Below are 25,890 nucleotides of genomic sequence, written 5' to 3' on the forward strand. Positions count from 1 at the left end.
TAAATGTAATTTATATACAGCTAAGTTAATTGTATTTAAAAATTTAAGGCAGCAATTATTATTATTTTTTTTTTTACAATGTAGAAGAATTATATATACTATATAGAATTGTATGCCATATGGCAATATATACATATTTCAGTATATTTTAAACATATCTCTAAACATACAAAAACTACTTTTTTGTCAATTTTTGTGTATTTTGGAAAATATTGTAATTATTGTAAATGTTGTAAATATAGATTTTTAAAATCATTTTAAAATATGAAGAGTTTATTTGCAATTATTTTACAGTGCCAAGCGTTGGATGGAGTGGTGTAAAGCACGCCATCACTGGACTCTGGAGAAGTGGAAACCTCTTCTGTGGAGTAACCAATCACACTTCTCTGTTTGGCTGTCTGGGTTGCCGGATGCCAAGAGAACGTTACTTGCCTAACTGAATTGTGGCAATTGTAAAGTTTGGTGGAGGAGCTGTTTTTCAGGGGTTGAGCTAGGCTAGGGAAGTCTTAATGCTTCAGCATACCAAGACATTCTGGACAACGCTGTGGTTCCAACTTTGTAAGAACAGTTTGGTGAAGGACATTTCTATAACAGCATTACTGTGCACACAAAGCAGGTCCCTAACCTCCTGAGGCCCGGAAAAAAAAAGTTTTTGTGAATATATTAAAATATAATTCATTACACATTTTATACCATAAGAAAAAATGGGAAAAATAACAATTTAGAAAAATGATATTTATATTTTATATATGTTATGTTATATGTTATGCCAAGTCTTTTTTTCTTCTTTTTAAATAAAAAGACATGAGTGAACATGCATAGACAAAAACAATTTTTTTTAAACCACCAATAATTTTTTTTATACTAAACTTTGTATAAAGATGATTTGCAACTATGTTATGAAAGATATAATAGAATGATTTGATATTAATGTGTTTGCATATTAATGTGTTCTTGGGGCAATGTGTAATGAAAAAATAAGTGTAATAATGTGAGTAATAATTGTCAAGATTTTCATAGTAATGTCTAATATTTCATAGGAATATTGAAATATAATTTCTTATTTCCAAAATGTGTAATAAACATGCTTTTAGTCCTGGTGTCCTCTACCGTGGACATGTATGAAATCAACATCCTGTTTCATAACAGAAAGTCATATTTTGATTTGAAACCCCCTAACATTTTCCTGACAGGGTGATTTATAACAAACCGTTTAAAATATATATATATATATTTAAATTATAATTTCAAAATATTATCATATTTCCATAAGAGTGTTACAAAACATAACACAGTCAAAACTTTCCCAGAAGCTGTTATAGCTGAGGAACCAACTACTTATGAATGTCTATATATTCAGAAATTTATATTGTCTTATATGTGTATATATTTCATTTACCCAAAATTAATTTTAACAAAATGCATTTTCTTCCCCTGTAAAGTACATTTTATAATATATATTATGTAATATGTAATATATTTTCAGTTTTAAAAACATATATATTTCCTTAAGCTGTGTCATTTCCAACCTCTATTTAGCATATTTGAAATAAATTCTAGCTAGAGAAAAAATAAATATGCTTTTCTGTCATACATCCAGTTATCTATCCAATCACCAGCACCATATTTTCAGCAATGTTTTGAACTGAAATGCATGACTAATGCAAAAATGTCACAACCCAGTAATTTCTGTCATAGTCTAACACACCCAGTGTTCATATTCTGATGTTACATAAGATGGGAGCTATATAACACCTTCAGCATTTTCCAAGTCTAGCACAACTGGAAACATCTTTATAGATTTCTAAAACCAAACAAATTGTAATTACAATTTGCCAAATTGCAGCAGAGACTGTGGGGCTTCTACGCCAATTAATCACTCTCCCTCTCTCTGTCTCTGTCTCCATCACACACAAACAAACACACGTCGAAATAAACAGACTAATAAGTGTAAGTAAGTAGGAGTAGCAGTGCAGGTGTTAGTAGACTATGTAGTAAAGAATTTGGCCTGCCAACAAAACTGTTGCTGAACATAATTGGGAGTTATACAAGGCACTTAAGCTCCAGGGAAACTTTTCCTGCAGACCGAGCACTTCAGGATAAAAAACAATATTAAAATGTGCAAATATCAAGAAAGTAGGTACTTAATGCCCTAAAGTGTGCACCCATTTTTGTTAAACATGCACTTCGGCACTAAAGTGACACATTTATATGCAAATGAAATGTTACTGTTGAGTTTGATATGCCATTAATGCCTGAAGTTAATCACTGTGAACTCTGTTATGCACTGGTTATATTTACTTACATTTTAATGATTACTTCTCACTACATAATGTACAGAAGTAGTGCACTTGAAAATATGATATATATAAGTAAAGAATATATTCTGGTTGAATCTGACCAAAACACTAAATAGCAACAAAAAAACTGAAATGCAAAACTGTTCTGTTCTGAGGTCAGTATGTGCAAAGTCCAAATGTTGATTCTAAGGTCATTTGATCTAACATTTTTAAAATTGAAGACGTATAGGCATGCCAGAAATCCCAGTGTTGGCAATAATTTTTCAGATCTGAATTTGAGGAAAGGCCTCCACCGTGCAAAAAGGTTCTTCCAATTGCTGAAGTGGTAGTTTTGAATATTTGAGTAACAAATGATTCATTATTTGTGAATAATTTTGGCAATGTTCACTCTTAAACTGAGATGCAAAAGCTGAGAGCAATGAGGCCTACAGTCATGTACACTGTAAAAAAAAGTCTGTAGTTTTTACAAAATAATTTTGGCAGCTGTGGTTGCCCAGAATACTTTTGTAAAAATACAGAAAAACTGTAAACACAATTACGGCCAAAAAACTGTAAATTTTACAGTATAAAACTGTTATTTACAAACAAGAAAATTTTAATGTAAACCAGTAAATTCAACAACGCACACTGCTATTAAAATCTGTTTTGTACCTTTAACATACTGACAACCACCAAATAATGCAGGTGGTAAAAGAGAAAGCCACATGAAGAATCGAAGTTCATCACAAGTAGCTTCGCCACAAGCAGAAGTTTATATTAATATATAGAAGGTGCACAAAGTCATTCATGCAAACACAAAACACCATCATGGTGACACACGATACTTAAACAATTCAATAAACTTTCATTAAACAGCAGAGGATGTAACATAAAGCCCAAATGTACAACTGATAACAAAAAACTATTAAAAAACATGATTATTTTAAACAAAATACTTTCAAATGTGGAGCGTCACACAGGGAATTCTGGGAATATCAGTTTACAGTTTTTTTGACTGTAAATTATACATTGATTTGTTCTTTTTTTATTTCTAAAAACTGTAAAATTAACAGCATTTTACTGTAAAATTACATGAAATGTCTGGTTAGATCTTTTACAGTTTTTCCCTGTATATAGTACAGGAAACTTACTGTTAACCTATTAACACTTTTTTTTTGTAGCGTTTTTACAAAATTGTACAGTTAAAATGACACTTATTTTTTACAGTGTAGTTCCAAAATGAAATTTAAAACCTGTTTTAATTGAAAGTAGTGGAAGTTGATAAAAAAGATTGAATCCATAATTGATAATATATTTGGTAGCATAACAAAAAAAATGTATACGCAAATGTTTTGTAGATTGGGAATGCCACAAATGTAACAAGGTGGGGAAAAAATTCCCAAGTACCAATATTGTCAAAAAAACAAAAAACAAAACAAAAACAAAAAAAAAAAAACAGAAAAAAATAATACAAATACAAATAAAAAAATAAAACCTGGGAAGCTGTTATACCCAGTGTAAGCAAAATCAGTACATTTTTATATATTTTAGTTCAATGCAATAACATCAAATAAGATTTTTGGAAAAATTAACACAACATAAATAGTACTCACAAAATATCATGTGATATCAACAGTATTTACATATTTGTAACACATTTTACCTTAAAAGTACTATTCCTATATATCTGCATTATATAGTGTCTTTATATTTACATGATTTTTATTAAAAATATATTTTTAATTAAATAAAAAGTTAATTTAATTTTTCTAACTAATACGTTTATAAGTTGTATTTATTTATTTATTTATTCACAAATTTTCCTTCTGGTTGAAAAAAATGGTTGTTAAAAAATAAATTTTTGTCACATTGTACATTCCCATTAACATATTAATGACATTTTTCTCAAGGTTGGATTTTATTCCTTTTTTTTAGTAAAAGTACTGTTTATAATGTAAAAGAAAACCACATAGGCTTTGCACTGTGCTAATAAAGAAGATAGAGCATAAAGGAGATTACAGCTACATGTGGTTTTGGTGAGTCTTGATGGATTATGGTGTTGTTATAGATAAAGGAAATTGCAGCGGTAGCAGAGATGCTGGTAACTTCATGAGAATTCAAGCGATAAAATTCATGCAGAATGTCAGAAACTGCTGACCTGTAAACCCAAGAGAACCCTATCACCATTGTGATCTTGAGCGGGCCAATTAACCTCAGGGGTTAAAGGAGGACCCCTCAGTTAAAGGATGACCATTACTTGCCGATAAGTTGGTTTGATAAAAATGGCTAGTGAGTGAAAACAGGCAAACACTGCTTCCTGTCAGAGCCATGGCCTTATGGGTAGAGCTCAGACATACTGTGCAGTATTTTAAGCAACAGAGTCCTGACTTGAGGTCTCTTCTTGAACATGTTCCCTTTTCTCCCAGTCATCTATTTGACTGTCCTATCCAAAAACGGCAAGAAAAAGCTCAAAAATATAAAAAAACCTGCTTCTGTTCCAGACATTCGCATTGGATTAGTGTTTTGTCTAAAACCTTCGAGCTACATCCACCAAACTCAGCACAGAGCTCCAGTCTGTACTCACTCAGGTTACTTGATCTTTTCTAGCAGATCAGACTTACAGTTTTCCCATAGTGGATGATCTAAACATCATGTAGACTTCTACTGATGATTTTTGACTGTAATTCCTCAAGCTACATCCATCAGCCTTATCCAACTCTTTTATGTTTTATTGATCTTAAAAGGCTTTAAAAACTATTTTAAAGAAACATTTTCAGTTTCTTTGTCAGGCAACATCAAAGTTAGACTTGTCGGTCTGTTATTTTCTGTTAGAATGCTTAGTATGCAACCGACTGGATAGATTGTTCAGTTTATACACTTTTTTTGACAGAGAAACAGCACCTCCAACACTTAATTTCCCCTTATTAGATATTATATAAGTGTATTTTCCCACATAAGAATATAACATCATTTGGGTTTGATGCAATACAAATCTCTAACATGGTGGAAATACAGATAGAAAATATTTAGAGATAGGAAATACAGTGTAATATTTTAAAAGATCATATTTGAATATCATAGAATCTTGTTCACATACAATCATCATTAAACTCAAATGTTCAGCCAATCCAGCATCATTCTTTTACCAGAAATGCAACATCTCGCAACATGTAATGATCCATTTAGCCATGAGGTACTGTACTGTGTTAACCGAGTAGTCTGTGCAGCTGTGTCTGTCCTACACCATGCTGTCTCACTGCCCTTTACGCTGCGTTTAATGAGTCCACTGGACCGAATGAATGAGCATTAGTTTTCTCCATCTCTCTTCTCTCGCACTCATGCGCTCTTTCTACTGTCTGAATGAAACTTTTCCTCTGGGCAGCCTCACTACCTCAGGAGCTGTGAGCACAGTTCTAATGGTGATCCTCATGGTAACAATTTGAAATCATAATTTCTAAAAAATATCCTATCATAACTATGATTATATTGCTAATCTTTTGGATGCTTCCATCTAAAAGAAAGGGATTTACATGGACAGTTAACAAAATTGAAAACTCTGTCATTTAATAACATTTATTCACCGTTGTACTATATTACTTTATTTCATCAAAACCAAAGATTTCTGATAATACCCTGGCTATATATATTGCCGCTTGAATTGAGGCAATACAGCGATCTGTCATGACACATAAAATAGCCACAAAACGTTATTTGTTGTTTGAACTTCTTAAAAAAAGACAAAAATGGAAAGCTAAGAATTCATTATAACTTTGTTCTCTTCATTTGCTAGTTGCTGTCCATTAATCTACAACATTGTGTTGTCAAGAAATTACATAAATCACATTGTGTTGTACGGCCCATTAAGACCATCAGAAGAACGTTCGTCCCATTGCTGTAATATGGTAATTCCAATGACGTTCGTCCCAATTATGATGAAGTAAGAAATGTAATCTAGCCAAACTACCATTATAATATATACAATCCAATGACGCACAGGTGCTGCAATAGTGTCATTCGTTTTAGGGAGAGCTGCAGGTCTAATTTGAGATGCATTTAAAAATAGCCACAATTTGCTTGATGGCTGATTTGTGCTCTCTCCATAGACATAATCCAAAGAAAAAGGATCTCATACATTGCAGATTGCTTTAGTACAGTTTGCAAGCCAACACTGCAAACCACTGCAAACTTTTTACTTCACGACACAGTCAGAAGGTTTAGGGTTGATGAACCATTTACAGCTAAACTATGTCTGTAATAATGAAGAAAAAAGAGAGAACAAGATGAGGAGGAGAGGGCTGAATTGTTGTCTTGGAGACTGTTGCTAAGTAGCAATATCATGGAAGCTTAGTAACAGAATGAGCTAAAGGGAGAGACACTTTTTGAGACTGTGACTTAAAAATGGGCAATAATAGATTAGACGCATAGGGATGGTAACAACGGTTTTGAAAAAAATGTGTAGCTTGTGTGCGCTCATGAGGGTTGGAGTTAAGTCTAGACTTGAATGGCCAGGATTATTTTTAGCCCACCTCAAGCAGTGAGAGACCCCTGGAGAATGGGAGCATTCAGAGATTTAATTATGGCAGAGGAGGAAGTGTGTGTGTGTGTGATGGAGCGTGAGCAACGACTGATTTAATCAACAATACATACAATTAGCTCAGAGGACATTTAAAACTGTGAATTAATTTGAAATCAGAGAAGCTACATTTGCTTTATTTGATCCAGTGGTGGATTAGATCACTTGAAATATGTAATAGAATACATAATGATGTGTGTTCAGCTGTGACCGTCTTCCCACTTCCACCAGAGAACATCCATCCCCCGGCTTATAAGTCATTTATAACACACACCTGAGGATGTACTCTTAATAAAAACAGACATTGATGAACTGACATGCGAATTACAAATAAATGTACAAGCATGTATATATGGGAATCTGACTCAAGTGAAGTAGGAACAGAATTTCTGAGACCAAAGACCATTGGGAAAAGATCAGGCAACCCTTTTCCAATTTTCTATTGTCCAGTTTCGGTGAGCTCGCAGAGTTAACTATTGCCTTTGTCAGCTCGATCAAGTCTGGCCATCCCCCTCTGACCTCTGGCAACAACATGGCATTTTCATCCACAGAACTGCTGCTTACTGTATATTTTATCTTTTTCGGACCATTCTCTATAAACCCTAGAGATGAAAATCCCAGCAGATCAGCAGTTTCTGAAATAGTCAGACCTGCCACATTCAAAAGTCACTTAAATCACCTTTCTTCCTCATTCTGATGCTCGGTTTGAACTTCCGCAGATCATCTTGACCGTGCCTACATTCCTAAATTGATTTGTATGAAAAGTGAAGATGTCTAAATCTAATTGCAATAGTAACAGCATGCCACTACCCAAAAGGAATTTAATCTTTTAATTTAAGTCCACAAACATAGAAACATTCATCTGTCCACGCATCCCCCCATTAACAAATAAACTTTGATATTCTAACATAATACATCACACATCATTATTTCCCTAGACACAAAATTAGATCAATTAACCTCAAAAACAGTTTTAACTGACTATATCTCGCAAATGTTTTTAGATGAAATGACAGAATGACAGCATTAAACCACAGCCATTCAAGTGTTTTGTGCCATCTGTATCCAAAAGAATAAAAATTTTATTTTACCCTGACTTACCCTATAGAAATTAAAGAAACAATACTGTCTTTTTTATTGCTATATATAGAATTTGATATATTACTGTATAATGATATTTTGTATGGGCCAACATTGTGAAAGCACCCAAACCCACATTTTTGTACATATTTTTAAAGTGTGCCTAACTGGCAATGAATGTGCAGCTTTAGCACATACTTGTGCATAATTGGTAATGTGCATTTTATTTAATATGCATGTTTACATGAACATACAACTCAGGGACAGGGTATTAAAACTGGGACTGTCCCTAGAAAACGAGGATGTCTGTTCACCATATAAGAGCACATTAAATTTATGTGAATATATTTTTTAATTCAAATCTGCATAATATTGATGTGTAAACTAGACTGGTTACACAAAGCACATTACCAATAAAATCTGACGGCCACCATTTTTTTCTCCTCTTTCCAGCCAGTGACTTGTTTAAAGAGGGCCTTCTCTCTCAGTGCAAGGTCTGGTTTGAGTCCTTGCATGCGAGGCAGCCTCCGCAAGCATACAGAATCCCCACACAGTTTTGGGGGTTCCCTGCTCTTTGGGCTTGCTGTATTTACTTGCAGTTCGTCTTATATCTCATCCATAAGCATCTTGTACTCAGTCACTGTTTACCTGAACAAGTGTCTGATCTGTTGTCTGCAGTCTAGGTCGTCTGGACAAACTCGCAGAAGGCCTTTGGTGACAAACATGACAGGTGACATCACACTTCGTTCTGCTTGATCAATATTCTAATTAGTGTTACTATGGAAGTTTTAATATCTCAAAACATCACAAACATTTACAATTCTTTCGCTCGCTCGCTCGCTCTCTTCCTAGTATGGAAATTAACTAAACTGCCTACTTAAAAACATTATATTTCTACTTCTGTCAAAGTTTTACACACCAATCACACACAACTTTCACAGCGCGTTCGACAGCGATTTATTCAAAAATAAACAAGTTCCCACACACTGCCTTCGTCTTTATTTAAAGGAAAATGCCACCGTTTTTCCATATTCAACTATGTTCTTCCCTAAACTTAGAGGAGTTGATACGTACCTCTCCCATCTCAGTGTGTGCACTCAGGCCCTGTCCCAAATGGAACACTTCATGTGCACTTGTGGTCTTCCAGACTTGCAATGGCCGCCGCGTGTCTGTTAAGTCCAAGAGACAGCAGGGTGTCCCATTTTTCATTTTAGCATTCAGAAGTGTGCTCGCACTGGGGTGAGCTCCGCAGCAGTCTTCTACCCAACAGTCAAAGCGGCATTACGTCACGAAAGTGCGGACTCAGAGGAAGACCGCGAGGGTTTAGGGTGCCATTTGGGACAGGGCCTCAATCGCTGTAGTGCGTGGCACCACTATGCTAACGTTTAGCTTAGCACCATTCATTCCTTAGGATCCAAACAGGGATGAATTTAGAAGCCATTGTTTATTTTTGTGTCACCATACTTACTCATGTAACCGTCTTTAAATAGGGAAAACATGGAAGTGTTTAGTGGCTTCTAAATTCATCCCTGTTTGGATCCTAAGGAATGAATGGTGCTAAGCTAAACGCAAGCATAGTGGCGAAGCGCGTTACAGCGATTGAGTGCACGCACTGAGACGGGAGAGGTACGTATCAACTTGTCTACTTTGAAGGAAGAACATAGTGGAATATGGAAAAACGGTGGCGTGTTCCTTTAAATGTACAGCAAGTTATGCAGTTTATTTATTTTGTGTTACTCTGTAGATGGTTGTAATCTAGCTTACCTTAGGCCAAAAATGACGTATCTATGTTCTGCTCAAATGTCCTACTATTAGTGCTGTTAGTCTGATGTCCTGTAGCTTCTTTCAGCATGAGCACCTCTAATATAGGCAGCACATCATTCAGAACAAAATACCTCTCACAATATACTACCACCTTAATAAATAAATTAAAATTATTGCCAAAATTTCTCGTGCTAAATTTAATTACATTATCTGTGTTGTGAATTTTCTGTAGGCCATCTGTGCTATTTACTTTCATGTTGCAGGGTATCTATCACCTGGTTGAGCAAAAACCATGAAAAATTTGGTTATTGTACCTTAAACGGTTCTCCACTGCAGACCTGAAATAATTTTTTCTGCTTGTTGATTTCCTGTTATCTTATTCTAAAGTTAATCCACCTGTCCTCAAATAATAGGACAGGACTCTGTTTGTAAGTTCACATGCTTGTATTTTTCTTCATGAGCTTTGGGTCCAGTGTGGTTTTGGACCACTAATTTTCTGGGTGATGAAGTACGTTTGGACAAACTCATGTCAATTTTAAATGTATTTCATTGTTATTATTATTATTATTATTATTATTATCATTATTATTATTATCATTATCATTGAATCATATCTCACACTGTTACGCATGACATTACTATGTCAGACGCATGCATGAATGTTGAAACACTAGAAATAAAACACAGTCTGTTCAGTTGACTTAGAAGGGAGAAAGATATCATTGTTTAAATTCAGTGGAAAACACATTAACACATTACTGCTGTGAAATTGTGTGTGTGTTGTTGTTTTTTAACTGGAGTTTGCTCTGTAAAATATTTCTGTCTCTAGGCCCATATCTCAGGACACAAGGAAAGGAAAAGGGGATGCAATTTCTTAAATAAATAAATTTAGAAAAACAGCATTAAAAAAAAAAAAAATCCCGGGACCGGGTCCGGGTCCCCATTCACTTATTGTCTACATTCATGTTTTTTCATTGTACTTATATTTAAAAAATTCCTGCATGGAATTAAATGTGTAATTAATTTATAATTACACTGTTGACCCATCCCTTACACCTTAACTTCCCTTAAACCAAACTATACCAGCAAACCTGTCCCTAACCTTACCCGTATCCCACCTCGGGTATACACCTCCCAGCATAGGTGAAAACTACTATTATTTGGGGTAGATCTTCTTTCAGAATGGTCTAATTGGACTGAAACCACATGCATGCTGTTTGTTTAAGCTGATGAGAGGCAATAAATGGGGAGATGCATGTGTGATGCCAGAGATTCTGTTAATAAAAGGAGCAATTCACTCAAAAATGAATATGTAATGGCAGACATTAGATACCATTTCTGACAGTTTATTAGGTGACAAGATGTTTCCACAGACAATCAGTTTATGATAAACTCCTCCTCCTTTGACTTCCGTTCAAACAGAGCAGCTTCTCTTCTTGCTGGGATCCCACCAGCTTAAGGTACGTTTACACCAACCAAATTTGAGCTATCTGCAGGGCCACACACTCAAGAGATTTAGCAATTACTGATTCAAAAGTGTTTCAAAGTAAATGGTATGTGTCTTTTCTTGAAGCATATCCTGAGTGGTGACTTTTCTGTTACAATGTTTAGATTTTTTTTTAGAGAAGTTGCAAAGTTAATGGTATGTGTCTTTTCTTGAAGCATATCCTGAGTGGTGACTTTTCTGTTACGTTTTACTGTTTTGCTAAGATTTTTGTCCGTCAGTATGGATATCAAAATATAGCATCCTACAAGAATATTCACTTCTAAAATCTTAAAAAACAGATAAAAACAGATTTATAGTTAAGCTAATAGATTTCATTCTGTACACACGTTGTAGATGTACCTCTTAAATGTACTGTAGACTCATCAAAATAGATGTTTAAATCTTGATTTCAAGTAAAACAGCCCTATCTGCTGGCCACTGTAAATACTTATTCCACAAAACAAATGACTGAATCAGCTTCAGCTTCTCCAGCGCATTGGTCTTGAAAGCATATCTATTACATGTAAACTAGAATCTGTTGTGATTACTGTGACATCAGTCTCTTCGTGCAACCCTTATTTTCCATGATACGTAATTTGATTTTAATAATATAAATGCCAGTAACATTATTATGGTCTTTAAAAAGACAAAAAAAAAAACAAAAAAAAAATATTTTATATATGAAAGTGGGTTTTGTAATTGTAATTTGACATATTTTACATATGAAAGTGGGTTTTGTAATTGCAAAGTAATGTATTTTCTTCACTTAATTCTAGAGGGTACTTTCAGACTAAGTGAAACAACAAAGTAGAAGAAATGATAGTTAGTTGGAATTCAAGAACTAATATTACTGGTTAAACAAGTTGTATAAATAGTAAACAGTTACTATACCTGAGATTTAAAATGATCTTTTAAAGAGACATCCTGCACAAATATTTTGTCAGGTAACTTTTCTATCCTAAAAATTTACGAATGCTAAATTAGAAGTTAAAATTATGGTTTAATACGATCAAATCAACTTGACCACATTAGTTTACATGGACACAAGTCTGTTTTTAAAGTTTGATAATTGTAGTGTTTTAGACCAAAGATTTTCATACATGTCTAATACAGCTCTCCAGCTGACAAAACCATGATCCTGGCATGTTGTTGACATGCACAGATGGTCTTATTAAAGAAATTATTGAACTAAAATGAATATTCGGGTGGCAGGTGAATCAGAAAAGATTCAGCTTCATATGTAAAGAACAAAAAGCAGATTTGCAGATTTGGGAAACAGATGCAAGTCTTTCAAGTAAGTCTTTACTTTGACATATTTTTACATTGTAATGCACATTTCACATTTTAATGCAAGTTCATATTTTATAGATGCACACATTTTAACACAAATGCAATTTTTGTAATGTTTGCATTTTTAGATGCACATTTCTTTTAAAGGACACACTTTAATGCAAATATTACAATTATGAGTCAATGATTCAGTGACTCATTAATAAAGACTTGCTTCATTTGCTTTGTTTCTGAATGAATCAGCAAATCAGTATGTATTCTAAAATGCTTTTAATTTTTTAAAAGACAGTGACACCAGGCAAAGTTCATCATAAACTCTAAAAAAATAATTCCTAATCTTAATTTCTTGGACAACTTTATTTACTGGATAAATAAAATAAAATAATAAAATAAATAAATAAATAAAAAAATAAAATAAAATAATAAAATAAATAAATAAATAAATAAAATAAAATAAAATTCACAGCAGGTACTTTTAAAATTCATCCACTCCTGTGCTCATACTAAACAAAAGGGTGTTTGATATGCAGCATGATCTGAATTGTGCAAATTTATCTTATTATACATACATTGTTATTTTAATGGTAAAATATTGCAAAAATGCTATGGTAAGAGTCTGTTAATTAGTTAACAGTATGTTCCCTTACTAAATACGGTGAAAAACGGTAATTCAGGGGTGTCCAATCCTGCTCCAAGAGGGCTACTGTGCATAGTGTAGCTCCAACCCCAATTAAACACACCTGATGTTACATCTTATGTTGTTAAGTTAATATTTATTGCACTATTTGCATAATTAGTGTTGTGTGTTACCATGGTGTTTTTTTTATTTGTGTATGACACTTGTGTGCACCTTCTATAAATCAGTATTTACCTAAACTTTGTAGAATAAAACCTACTTGAGATAAACTTTGATTCTTAATGTGACTTTCTCTTCACCATCTGTGGTATTATATAGGTTGTCAGTATATGTTAAAGGTACAAAACAGTTTAGTAACGGCTTGCTTGTGCAAATTCAGCAGAAAAGGGCTAATGAATTAACTGATTTAAAATGTTTTTTGTTTTTTTTTTGGTTTACTGGTTTAAAATGTTTGACTGCCGTATTAGAAATGTCCCTGCTTTTTTCAGAAATCTGATCACCTTAAAGTATCATGTTACTGTCTACTGCAAGCTGTTCATGATTCTGTGTGTACAGTATGTGATCAGTCTGAATGGTCATAGTCCTGTCACCTGGAGTGTCAACTTAAATTTCAAGTAAAACTTTAGTCAACACTTCTGTCCACACTTCAAGTCTAAATCAAATTCAACAAAAAATTAACATGAAAAAATAAATAGTTAAAAGACTCATATGAATGGACAGAGCTGATAGAGTTTTCTTCTTTCCAGGTACTGTAAAGAAAAGGTGTGCAGAAGTGATTTTTTTCATAACAAACAAACAAAAAAAAAACAAAAAAAACATGAAACCCTGTGAAGTTGTATGTTGTTATATCATGTGTTTACTGTATACTGTATACTGTATCTGTTAAATTAAGTATTTTACAATGTCTTACCTGGCTTTTATTGCACTATTCACATCAGTCTTCTGAAAGATGTACTGTACTTTGTCAAGCAACAAGCCATCCCATCATTGAACCAATAATCAACCAAAAACTATCGACAGTGCATCCCATCATTGAACCAATAATCAACCAACAGGATGTATGCTGCACTGCTAAACAAAAGGATTTATTCAAGTCAGTACACTATACAAATGTTTGTGTTTAGGGTCGTCATGCACTCATGATTTTTGAGGGGGCCACGGTAGGGGGGTTGGGGGGTATGTCATGCTTGTGACACAGCAGCCACAATAGCACTGTATAACTGATATAGGTGTATGTTTTATTTTATTTTATTCCATTTTATTCAAAATATTAACTATCAGGAAATATCTCGATTCTCAAACATGTAAGTAACTGTGATTTGCACTAGAGTGTTATTTGATCTATAATTGGTTATGGGCAAAGTAGAGCAATAGTGTAATCTATTAACTACACATAGAAACCTGACTTTTTACAGTTCGGTAAAGTTGGCAAGATATTGACAGATTCAACTTTTCCGGATCAATAACTTGCGAGAAAAACATTTTTAGTACACGAATTAGGTCTCTTTTCATTCATAGTGATGTAGTAAACGAGTTACAAGTGAGTTTGCCTGAAAACAAGCTTTCCTCGGCTCTGTACAAAATACGTTGATCTCAAGTGTGTGATGGAAATGTTATGCCCCTTAACATACTGTGATGCCGTATCCCGGCACAATGACACAAAACCAATAAAACCCATTACACACGAGGCATTTGTTGCATCCAGTAGGGACATAATTACTGATTATAATGACTTATACCATCTTTTTACGCGTTGCGTTGCATATCGCGCTGCATACACATAAAACCATGTCTGCAAATTTGTGATCGGAGAAACTACAAACAACAAGCACTAACAGTTAATCTGCACTGCTTAAAACTCGCTTTTGAATCATCTGTGATTGCAAAGTTGTTCTTGCCACACTATAGAAACAGACACTGGCATTGTAGGCTACCCATACAATAAACAGCACACATCCTAAAAATTATAGAAACAGACACTGGCATTGTAGGCTACTGGTTCAGGAAACAGTCCTTGTCCTCCATAAAATGTGCTGCACACATCTGAATATTTGGGTTGAACGGTTATGGAACAGTACTGTAAATACAGCTTAAAAGTGACGTGACATACAGCCAAGTATGGTGACCCATACTCAGAATTCGTGCTCTACATTTAACCCATCCAAAGTGAACACACACACACACACACACACACACACACACACACACACACACACACACACACACACACACACACACACACACACACACACACACACACACATACACACACACACACACAGCAGTGGGCAGCCATTGATGCTGTGGCGCCTGGGAAGCAGTTAGGGGTTCGGTGCCTTGCTCAAGGGCACCTCAGTCGTGGTATTGCCGGCCCGAGACTCGAACCCACAACCTTTGGGTTAGGAGTCAACCTCTCTAACCATTAGGCCACGACTTCCCCATGACTTCCCCATGACTTCCTCACGACTTCCCCACTGATTCTAGTTGTGTCCTCTTTTGGAAGGCCAAACAAAGTAGTTTTGATTTCACACCGAAATAAACAGTGTCTCCACAACATGGCGCGGCAGCATCAGCGATAATAAAAGTTATGCCTTCTTTCTTTGCGTGAACATTTGGGCGGTGTTGAATATATGAGTATATCATCTATGTAAACAAGGGCAAAACGGTTCAGGAACTCTCTGAGGACCTCGTCCATGAAACTCTGGAACACTGAAGGGGCGTTTACTAGACCATACGGCATTACTAAATACTCATAGTGCCCTGCAGGGGTGATGAAAGCCGTCTTCCACTCGTCTCCCTTCCGTATTCTGATTAAGTTGTAAGCGCTTCTTAGATCCAGTTTTGAGAAGATACGGGCGTCACAGAGTTGTTCTAGGGAAGATGGTATTAAGGGAAGCGGGTAACTGAATTTCACCGTGATCTTGTTCAGGGCTCTATAGTCAATACAAGGTCGTAAGCCTCCATCATTCTTTGGAACGAAGAAGAAACTAGTGGCAGCCGGTGAGGTAGAAGGTCTAATGCAGTGGTTCTCAACTCCAGTCCTCGGGACCCACTGCTCTGCACATTTTGTTTGTCTCCCTCAGATTCAGATCATCAGCTCATTAGGAGAGAGATCCATGAACTGAACTGAGTGTGTCAGATTCAGAAACATTCAAAATGTGCAGAGCAGTGGGTCCCGAGGCCTGGAGTTGAGAACCACTGGTCTAATGTAACCTTGTTTCAATGCCTCTTCGACGTATTCTCGCATGGCTTCTTGTTCCGGGATGGACAGGGAGTAAACTCTACCCTTGGGAATGGTCTCTCCAGGGACGAGATGTATGGCGCAGTCCCAGGGTCGACTATTGACTATTAGCGAGAACAAACGGGGTAAAGGATTCAGTATGGGTATTGTCTACACAGAGGGTGATGGGTGCGATCTTGAAAGTCACATACCCCTTGTTGATCTTCTCTCCGGTTACTGCATGGATGGAGTATGGTTTTTCGGTTTGAATTCTCCGGAGATGGTGGGTCCTGACGAGTTGTCCCGAAATGAAGTTGCCCGCCGATCCAGAGTCCACAATGGCAGTGGCTGCCACATTGATATCCCCAGACCTCAGAGTTACACATATGGTGAGTGGGGTTGATACAGAGAGGTTAGGAAGTACTGAACTCACCAATAACCGTGGGGGACGCGATGGACAGGTTTGTACGAAGTGTTCTCCACTGCCGCAGTAGAGACATAGTTTGAGGTCTCGTCGGCGATTTCGTTCTTCCGGTGACAATCGTTTGCCTTCTATCTGCATTCGTTCAGGTTGCGGTTCCGGGATTTTCTCAGGTGGGTTCGGATGCGAAATAGGAGTTGGGGCGTGCGTTTCCTGGTAACAGGACTGGGATCTCAAGTGAACTCGGAGGGCTTGTTGATTGCCTTGTCGAGGTGACCGCAGTTTCCTGAAACCACAGTGCTTCAGCCCATCTCAACGCAGCCCCGGATGGCTGCTGAATAATGAACGAGATCTTCGATCTTTCGGTAGGGTATTGGTGTGCGTGTTGCTCAAGTGTGAGTGAACATTGTAACAGGAACCCGTTGCAATCCTCCGCCTGGCCGGAGAAGGGCGCTGGTCGAGAGACGGAGTTTGCGATGTACACCAGTGTGGGAGCGGTGTTTGCGGAAGCCCCATCTTCGGATTGTGCTGAATTCATGTCGGTTCTGGTCAAGCCTTCTGTCAGGATAGGCACTGGAGGCAGAGGTAAGTGAATTCAACACTAAGTTTATTTTTCACAATACTAGTGCAAGGTGAATAGCAGGTGATATCAGGTGCGGATTCTGTGAAGATCACTCCGTGAGCGGTGGGGTTCAGGTGAGTACATCCAGAGATGAAAGGTCAATGCCACACAATCCCGGGTAACTAATGTTCGTCCTATTACTTTGGTGTAGGAGAAGATATGTCCAGCGAGCTTGCCCGGCACACTTGAGACACCGGAGATCGAAGGGGAATCAGGGAACTAAGGTTTATCAGGAATCCTGGAAACAGTAGCACAATGACACAGAGGTTAGTTTTCAAAAGTATGTATACGTTACATCGTGGAGCTCTTCGGATGAGAGGCAGGCTGGGGACGGAACCATGAGGTCTGTTCCTGTTGGAGGCTTGACGGTGAACTGAACTTGAGGTGAGTGTTTTATAGTGCCTTGATGAGTTTGCTGATCATGAACAGGTGAGGGTGATTAGTACTCAGGGGAATGTGAGCGTTGTGGATTGGCTGGGACCGGGTTTGCCAGGTCCCTGACAGATGGTACAAAACATACACAGATTAATCACAATAACAATGGTAACTTAAGCAGTGAAATCAAATCAAAATTAAATCACTAGGCCTACATATTGGCTGGAAAGCAGTGATGAATAAAGACAAATGTACACAGGTTTTATTGAAACCAACAAACCAGGTATAACCACAAACAGTGAAGAACAACTATGGGAAGGTTTATAGCTCCAGAGTGCAAATTTTAACTCATTACACAGGCTGAATTTCATAGACCAGGAATGCAAAACTCAGTTCTGGGAGGGCCACAGCCCTGCAGAGTTTAGCTTCAACTCTAATTAAATGCACCTGATCCAGCTAAACAAGTCCTTCAGGCTTAACTCACAAGTTATTAAATACTTCTACATGCACTCAAAACTCAAATGAGGACTCATTTTATACAACAATATTGTTTAGCTCTTCAAAGTCTGTTTCTTTCAAACTGCAATGTACAACAGACTCTTAACTACCCAGCACAATGAATTAGTTGTGTACTTTTGTCACATAATTCGAACCACTTTCCTGAGAGAGGTACTTTCACACAGAGTCAAGCAACAAGCTAGAAGGAAACCGAAGAAGAAGAAGAAGAAGAAAGAAAAAAAAAAAAAGCAAACCACCTTCTGAAATAAAGTGCCCAAAACTGGTTCAGCAGGAAGTATGAGCAGTGCAAAAAACAAAACAAAAGAGCTATTCAGGTACAATGCAAAATTGATTCATCAGATAACTTAAAGTGCCCCATTATGGGTAATGAAAGTTTCATATTTTAGTTTTGGGAGTCCTCAACAACATGTTGACATGCATTCAAGGTCAAAAAACACTTTCATTGTCTTGTAATTTACATTTATTTTTACCTTACCTTTTTACGACTCCCAAAGGATTCACTCAACGATTAATTTTTTCCAAACACTGCCTTTGCATGAAACTAATCTGCAGTGATTGGTCCGATTGGTCTCATTTCTTTTTCATCATGCCTGTAATGTATGGGGTTAGATCTCTGCCGCAATTCTGCACGTGAAAGATCATATTTTGAGCGCACAAAAGTGCATTTTGCAGGCGCACGAGCTGAGTTTTGTGCAGAAAATGTTCGTCTTGCAAAGAAAAAAGTCTTTCGAGCGCACTAAAATCAATTTTGCATTTAAAATACGTTTTTGGATGTGTGCAGACCTTCTCTCTTGTGCGTGCAACATTTCACTAGCTTTCTCCCTTGATGCCCACCTTCAGTGCTCTCTTAATGCAGATGGCTAGCTTGCTCAACACAACCCAGCATTACAATATGCCATAATTCCAGCCATTTAGACGAGGCTGCTAAATTCTGATTGGCTGCATTGACAACCAATCACAACATTCCTTGCATTACTGATGATAGTGGAAGTGGGAAAATACACTGCATGATTAATTTAAGAATGAAAAAAGTTGATATTCTAATTATATATATATATTTTTCCAAGCACATTTTACCAATTCCAAACAACAACAATCTTAATAACTACTATTAATCTTGTATTTAATCACTTATAACTGATATAATTGTTCACGAAGGCTGGAAGTGAAAAACACCTTATATTCAGGTGTGCATAATTATTAAGCAGGTTATCTTCTAAAGATAAATTCTCGAGATCTACTAAAAATGAACTCCCAAAATTTACTTCCAAATTCTGGAAGATAAATTCTTCAAACAGTGGTACAAGTAGATGTGGTGCTGGTCCTTCATAAGTCACTCTCAACTTGTGGTGACATTTCTGTCACATGCTTGAGGTATTCGGCCAATCACAATGCACTGGATAGCTGGCCAATCAGATCACACCTTGCTTTTCAGACCGACGAGCTTTGTGAAAAACGATGCGTTTCAGGAAGGTGAGGCATAGAGGAGAAACAATAATGTACAGTATGTGGAAAATAATGTGTTTTTTGAACCACACATTTCATTACACCAAATACACAAAATAATGTTCTTTTTAGCAACATCATATGACCCCTTTAAAAAATCAGAAGTTGTTCAACCCCTAGTGTGTGTGTGTTTGTGTGGCTGTTGCCAAAGCTATGTCAATTTGAACCGTTTAAAACATAAATACGGCCTGCTGCAGACATGCATGCAGAAGTACTAGTCATACCTGTTCCACAACATTCAATGAAAAACGAAACAAATGCTGTAAATCTTAAGTATGGTAACATCAGGAAACAGCACAGACCAGGAATCAACAAGTCTTAGCTTGTTACCTAAAACTGAAAGTTCGGGAGTCTGGACAAAATAACACCTGTATTTTGAAGCACAAACATTATTTTAAATAATGCTTATTTTTGTGTATATGTGGACATGTCTGACAGTCGCCAAAGCAGGTATGTCATTTGATATGTCATTTGAGTTTAATGATATTACAAAAAAGTGTGTAGTAACATTCTCTTGCAATATGTTTAGAACTCATTTCTCAATTTGCCATTTTCATTTAATAAAGTAAATTTACCTTAGTGAAAGTAACAAATGGACAGATGAGGTAGAAAAAAAGGTAAAGAGAAATAATTATTTAAAAACTAACAGTATGTGGCTTAAAATACTTTTGAATTATGTTAAAACAATTGCAAACACATATTTTAGGCTACATGCTTTTTATCTATAACAACAATAAAAAAGTTGTCATTTGAGAATCTCATTAAAACAATCAAAGGCCTGTTCACACCAAGGGGTGGTAGTCTCTCGGAAGTCGAGAATGACGATAAAGTCTTTGTGCAGTCATCTGTGAAGCCTCAAGTGGCTTCAAAGCCCAAAGGCAGAAGCACAGAGGGGACAAGATTCACCAGTAGTTGGAGCAGGAGCAGCGTCAGCTCTGTGTCTGCGTTCTCTTGCAGCTGCAAAATGATGGTGACGATCCTCTTCAAATGTGGTAGCTGCTATATAAATTCGGGCAAGCCAACTGGCTCTGTCAGAGGCAGAGAGCTCCAGCTGCTTTGGGTTCAGGTTGGCCCATTGGCCCAAGAACACCTGCTTTGGCATCCTCTGAGGGTCCATACGGATGACATGGCCAGACCATCAGAGCTGCATTTTCAGAATCATAGATTCAATGCTTGTTGTGCATGTTTCGCAGCCATACAGAAGTGATTGGTGACTTTGTCCTGCCAGCGGATCTTCATGATTGACCGGAGGGAGCGATGGTGGAACTGCTCCAGCTATTTAATACATCTCTGGTAGAGCGTCCATGTTTCGCAGCCATACAGAAGTGAGGTGAGGACCACTGCTCTGTATACTTTGAGCTTTGTTGAGAGGCGAATGCCACTGTGTTGTAGAACTTTGGAGCGCAGTCTCCCGAGAGCTTGACTGGCCTTTTGGACTCTGGTATTGATCTCCTGGTCCAGGGATCCGTCGCTGGAGATTGTGCTACCCAGGTACTTGAAGGTGGTAACATTTGAGAGGTGGGTGCCATCGATGGTGATGCATGGCTGGTCTGCTTCTCTTCCTGGTGCAGGCTGGTATAAAACTTTTGTCTTGCTGAGGCTGATAGTTAAGCTAAACAGCTTTGTTGCTGTAGAGAATCTGTCTACGATGGTCCATAGATGATTCTCTTGATGTGCCATGAAAGCACAGTCGTCTGCAAAGAGAGCTTCTGTGAAGAGCCTCGCCAATGTCTTTGTTTTGGTGGCCAGGCAGCGAAAGTCGAACAGTGAGCTGTCGAGACGGTACCTTATGTACACGCCCAGTTTCAGGTCTCCTACAGCATGTAGCAGCACTTGGGTGAAGAACAGATTGAAGAGCACTGGAGCGAGTACACAGCCTTGCTTCATGCCATTGGAGATGCTGAATTGATCGGATGGCTCTCCACCTGACAAGACTTCTCCTGTCATGTTGGTGTTAAACAGCTGGATCAGTTTGGTGAACTTTGCTGGGCAGCCGAATTTTCTGAGTATGACCCACAGGGCATCTCTGTTGACCGTGTTGAATGCCTTGGTCAGATCGATGAAGACCATATAGAGGTTCATGTTCTGTTCAAGGCACTTCTCCTGCACCTGTCTCACAGTGAAGACCACATCGATGGTGCTGCGATCTGGGCAGAAGCCACACTGTGACTCAGGCAAGTTCTGTTTATAGACTGATGTCAGTAGTCTTTTGAGCATAATGCTTGCAAGGATCTTGCCTGCGATTGAGAGTAGAGAGATACCTCTGTAGTTGCCGCAATCTGCTTGTGTGCCTTTGTTCTTGTACAGGGCAACTATTATGGCATCACAGAGCTGCAAGGGCATATCTTCCCCTTCCCAGATGTTAGTCAGAACTTCATGGAAAGCCTGGAGTGCCTTGTACAACTCTGCAGGGATACCATCTTTACCGGTTGCCTTGCCAGAGCTCATTTGCTTGATGGCCCTCTGAACCTCAACTAAGGGTGGGGGTCATCCAGCTGCTCAAGAGTGGGATTTTGGGGGATCTGGTCGAGGGCTGACTGGTTGACTGCAGATGCGAGATTGAGCAGTTGGCTGAAATGTTCTCTCCATCTGTTGTTGATGCCCTGTTTGTCTTTGATGAGTGTGGTGCCATCTGCAGAAAGTAAAAGGGCAGAACCAGATTTTGAGGGATCATAGACTGCCTTGAGAGAGCCAAAGAACTGCCTGGCATTGTTTGTGTCGGCATAGTGTTGTATTTCTTCCGCCATCTTCTCCCACCACTGACCTTTCATCTTCCTGATTTCTCGCTGTGCCTGGGCCTTTTTGGATGCGGACCTTGGGTCTTTCTGCCACTGCAGGAATGCTATGTTCTTCATACCCAACAGGTCTCCAATGGCACTTTGATTTTCATCAAACCAGTCCTGATGAGTGCGTTCCTTGAGGCGTAGCACCTCCTTGGCTGTCTCCATCACAATGTCCCTGAACTGGTTCCATTTCTCAGTTGGATTTCCAGTTAGTGGTCCATTGGCATACAGCTTCTCATCCAGCATGGACTGAAACTTGTGAAGGTAGGAAGGATCTTGGAGTCTGACGATGTTGAATGTTGTCCGTATGACCTTAGTACGCCTTGGGTGGTCAGGGACGATGTGCACCTGGAGTATGGCTCTAACTAGCCTGTGGTTCGTCCAGCATTCTGCTCCCCTCATGGCCCTCAATGTGCCATTGCTTTGATCTGGGATGCATCCAAGTTGTCTTGTACTTATTTGCCATCCTGAATATAGTGTTCGTGATGAGGAGCTAAGACTCTGCACATTTGCTGAGAAGAAGTAGGCCACTGCTGTTCGTCTTTCCTACTCCATTCTTCCCAAGCACTCCTTTCCATCTGGTGTGATCTTGGCCGATGCAAGCATTGAAATCTCCTAACAGGATCAATTTATCACTGGCTGGTACCAAACACAGAGTGGAACTGAGGTCAGAATAAAAATACTCAATTGTCTCCTCTGTCGTATGCGCTGATGACGGTCGCATACCACTTGTAGTTGAGAGGTATGCGGATCTTTATAAGCCTCTCGTTGATTCCCACAGGGAGGTCAGAAATGTTCTTTAACAGGCTGGTCTTGATGGCCAATCCAACACCATGGATCCTACATAAGAATGTATATCCACTGGTAAATTCTGTGAGAGATCCTTCATCAGGAAGGCGTGTTTCACTGAGGGCTGCTATGTCAATGTTGTAACATGCGAGCTCTTTTGCAACGAGTGCCGTTCTCCTTTCTGGTCTTGCCGAATCTACTCTGTCCAAAAGTGTTCTGACATTCCATGCTCCCAGTAGGAGCTTCTTTTTTTAAATTCAGTTTTTGTTCTAGTTTCAACCGCTTGATGAATGATCTGCTAACTGCAGTTTTCTGGCCTATTATATGTAGGGCAGGCAATGTTTGGGCCACCTTTTCTAGGCCCCTCCCTTATCAAGGGTGAGCAGTGCTGTCCTAAAAAGGGCTGCCGGACTTCTTCTCTGCCCTGGGTAAGGAGCCGAACAACCACTTGTCCATGGGCCGCCTACGACTATATATTGATGTATACAAATTAGGGATGCATTGATCCCGGTATCAATATCAGAATGGGCTCCGATACTGCCATTTTCTGCCGTATCGGGTTTTGGTCAGATGAGACCGATCTAAATCTGATATTGTGTGAAGGTCTATACCAGTGGTTCTCGACCCGCGGCCTGCTGTCTGTCATCCTCCATTCAGCATTCGAACTGCGCACAATACCTGAGATTTAAAACTGGTAAAAGAAAAGGCTCAATAAAACATAGCACAGATATAATACATCAATATCTCTTCCCTTTTTTATGTAGAGCGCTGCACGCTGTGACTCCGTGTTGCTTCAAGCGCATCATTCTGCGCACAGGATGCGCATTAGTGATCTGTGCCACTCTGTATTGGAGCCATACCCTTTTGTATCATACTTTTGCCTTTAGTCTTTTTAGTTCTGTTCTATATGGTGCTCTTTTCATTACTGTGCTATGCATTTAATATATATATATATATACAAGTCACGCTTCTGTAAAAATACATTTAGGCTATTTGTTTTTTGTACTTTACAACAATACAACGAGCAATGTGTAACATTTTACCAGATTTAGTCCTACACTTATTAACTTTTATTTGTTTCCCACTAAATAATGTTGTTTCATAAAATATTTAGTTTAGTTTAATGTTTTTATTAAAATATTTGTGTACCATGATTTTTCTGGAATAACTTTTGCTGCTGAATTATCCACTAACCTAGTTTATATTAGTATTTTTTGTCATAGATTATGATTATATATTCTTCCTTTTGTTATTTTTCATTAAAATGAAGTTGTCTATATTTAGCAGATTGTGTTTAACACACACACAAGAGTGATGATCAGGTCAACATACAGAAGTATAGAAATTCTACATTGATTTAAAAAAAGAACTGCGCTGGTATCGTATCGGAATCAGCCGATACCAGAAATTTTGGTATCAGATCGGTCCTGAAAAAATGGTATCGTTGCATCCCTAATAGAAATATTATAATAATAGACTAATTATAACAGACTGACGGCTGACTGTCTGGAATCCATGGCAGCTTTCCTTATCCAAGGCCTGTCCATGAGGCCATTTGACCGACATTCCAAACAACCAATCACAGTTCGTTTTGTTCAGCGTCACGTTTCGGGGTGTGGAAATGTCGCCACCATAACAGACCGGTGTGTAAAATTCTTGGATGTATTTTAAAGATTCTATGCTGCTAACTTTAAATATTTCACATGCTTTTGAAAATCCAGCATTTAGTTGACCCTGATAAGTGCTCCTCATCACAGTTGTAAACACGACATCTTTCTACTTTCGTGAGGGGTTTGGCATCACGGCATCATTGTTTCCAGCAAGAACGTTAAAGAATGTGACACACACATCTCCCGGAAATCCTGTATTATTTAACCAATCTGATAACGACTTCAAAACTCCTGAAGTGTTTCCACTTTTGTGTGCCATATGCATTAGACATTCAGCCAGCAGTCCGTGGGCGTGATGTCTGAGGCTGAGACTAGGAGGTGGTTGTCCTGAACCCAAACCCCTAAATATTATTATATTAAAATATAATATAATATATATATATATATATATATATATATATATATATATATATATATATATATATATATATATAAAATATATTTTTTATTTTTATTTTTTTAAAAGTCAAGTTCAAAAACATATTTATTTTATTATTATTATTATTATTGTAAACCATGAAACTTTATGTAAAAATGTCCCGTATTTTCATGTCACTACCAAAATAGTGTTTGTTTTAATATAATAATTAACTAAACAATTACTAGAATATGTACTTTGGATATTATAGAATTTTTGCAAATGTGTATATGTATGTGTAAATTAATTTTACATAGCGACACGCATGTGTATATGTATGTGTAAATTAATTTTACATACACATTCACGGAATGAGTTAAACCTGATTTGTTGTTCCCAACATGCTTTGTTTCTGACTGTTAAAGAAGAGTAAACAAAATGAAATGTTATTTCAGTTTTAGCTCAATATTAATATATTGGGAAATCTGTTAGTGTTTAATGTTATTATTTTTATTAAT

General features: G+C 37.5%; 1 pseudogene; it reads right to left on the minus strand.

The window, feature by feature from the left end:
* Positions 1 to 21,047: 21,047 nt before the first annotated feature.
* Positions 21,048 to 23,997, minus strand: LOC122138144 (annotated as a pseudogene).
* Between the last annotated feature and the right edge of the window lie 1,893 nt (positions 23,998 to 25,890).

Source organism: Cyprinus carpio, chromosome B8, assembly GCF_018340385.1.
Source record: "Cyprinus carpio isolate SPL01 chromosome B8, ASM1834038v1, whole genome shotgun sequence".
Taxonomy (NCBI): Eukaryota; Metazoa; Chordata; class Actinopteri; order Cypriniformes; family Cyprinidae; genus Cyprinus; species Cyprinus carpio.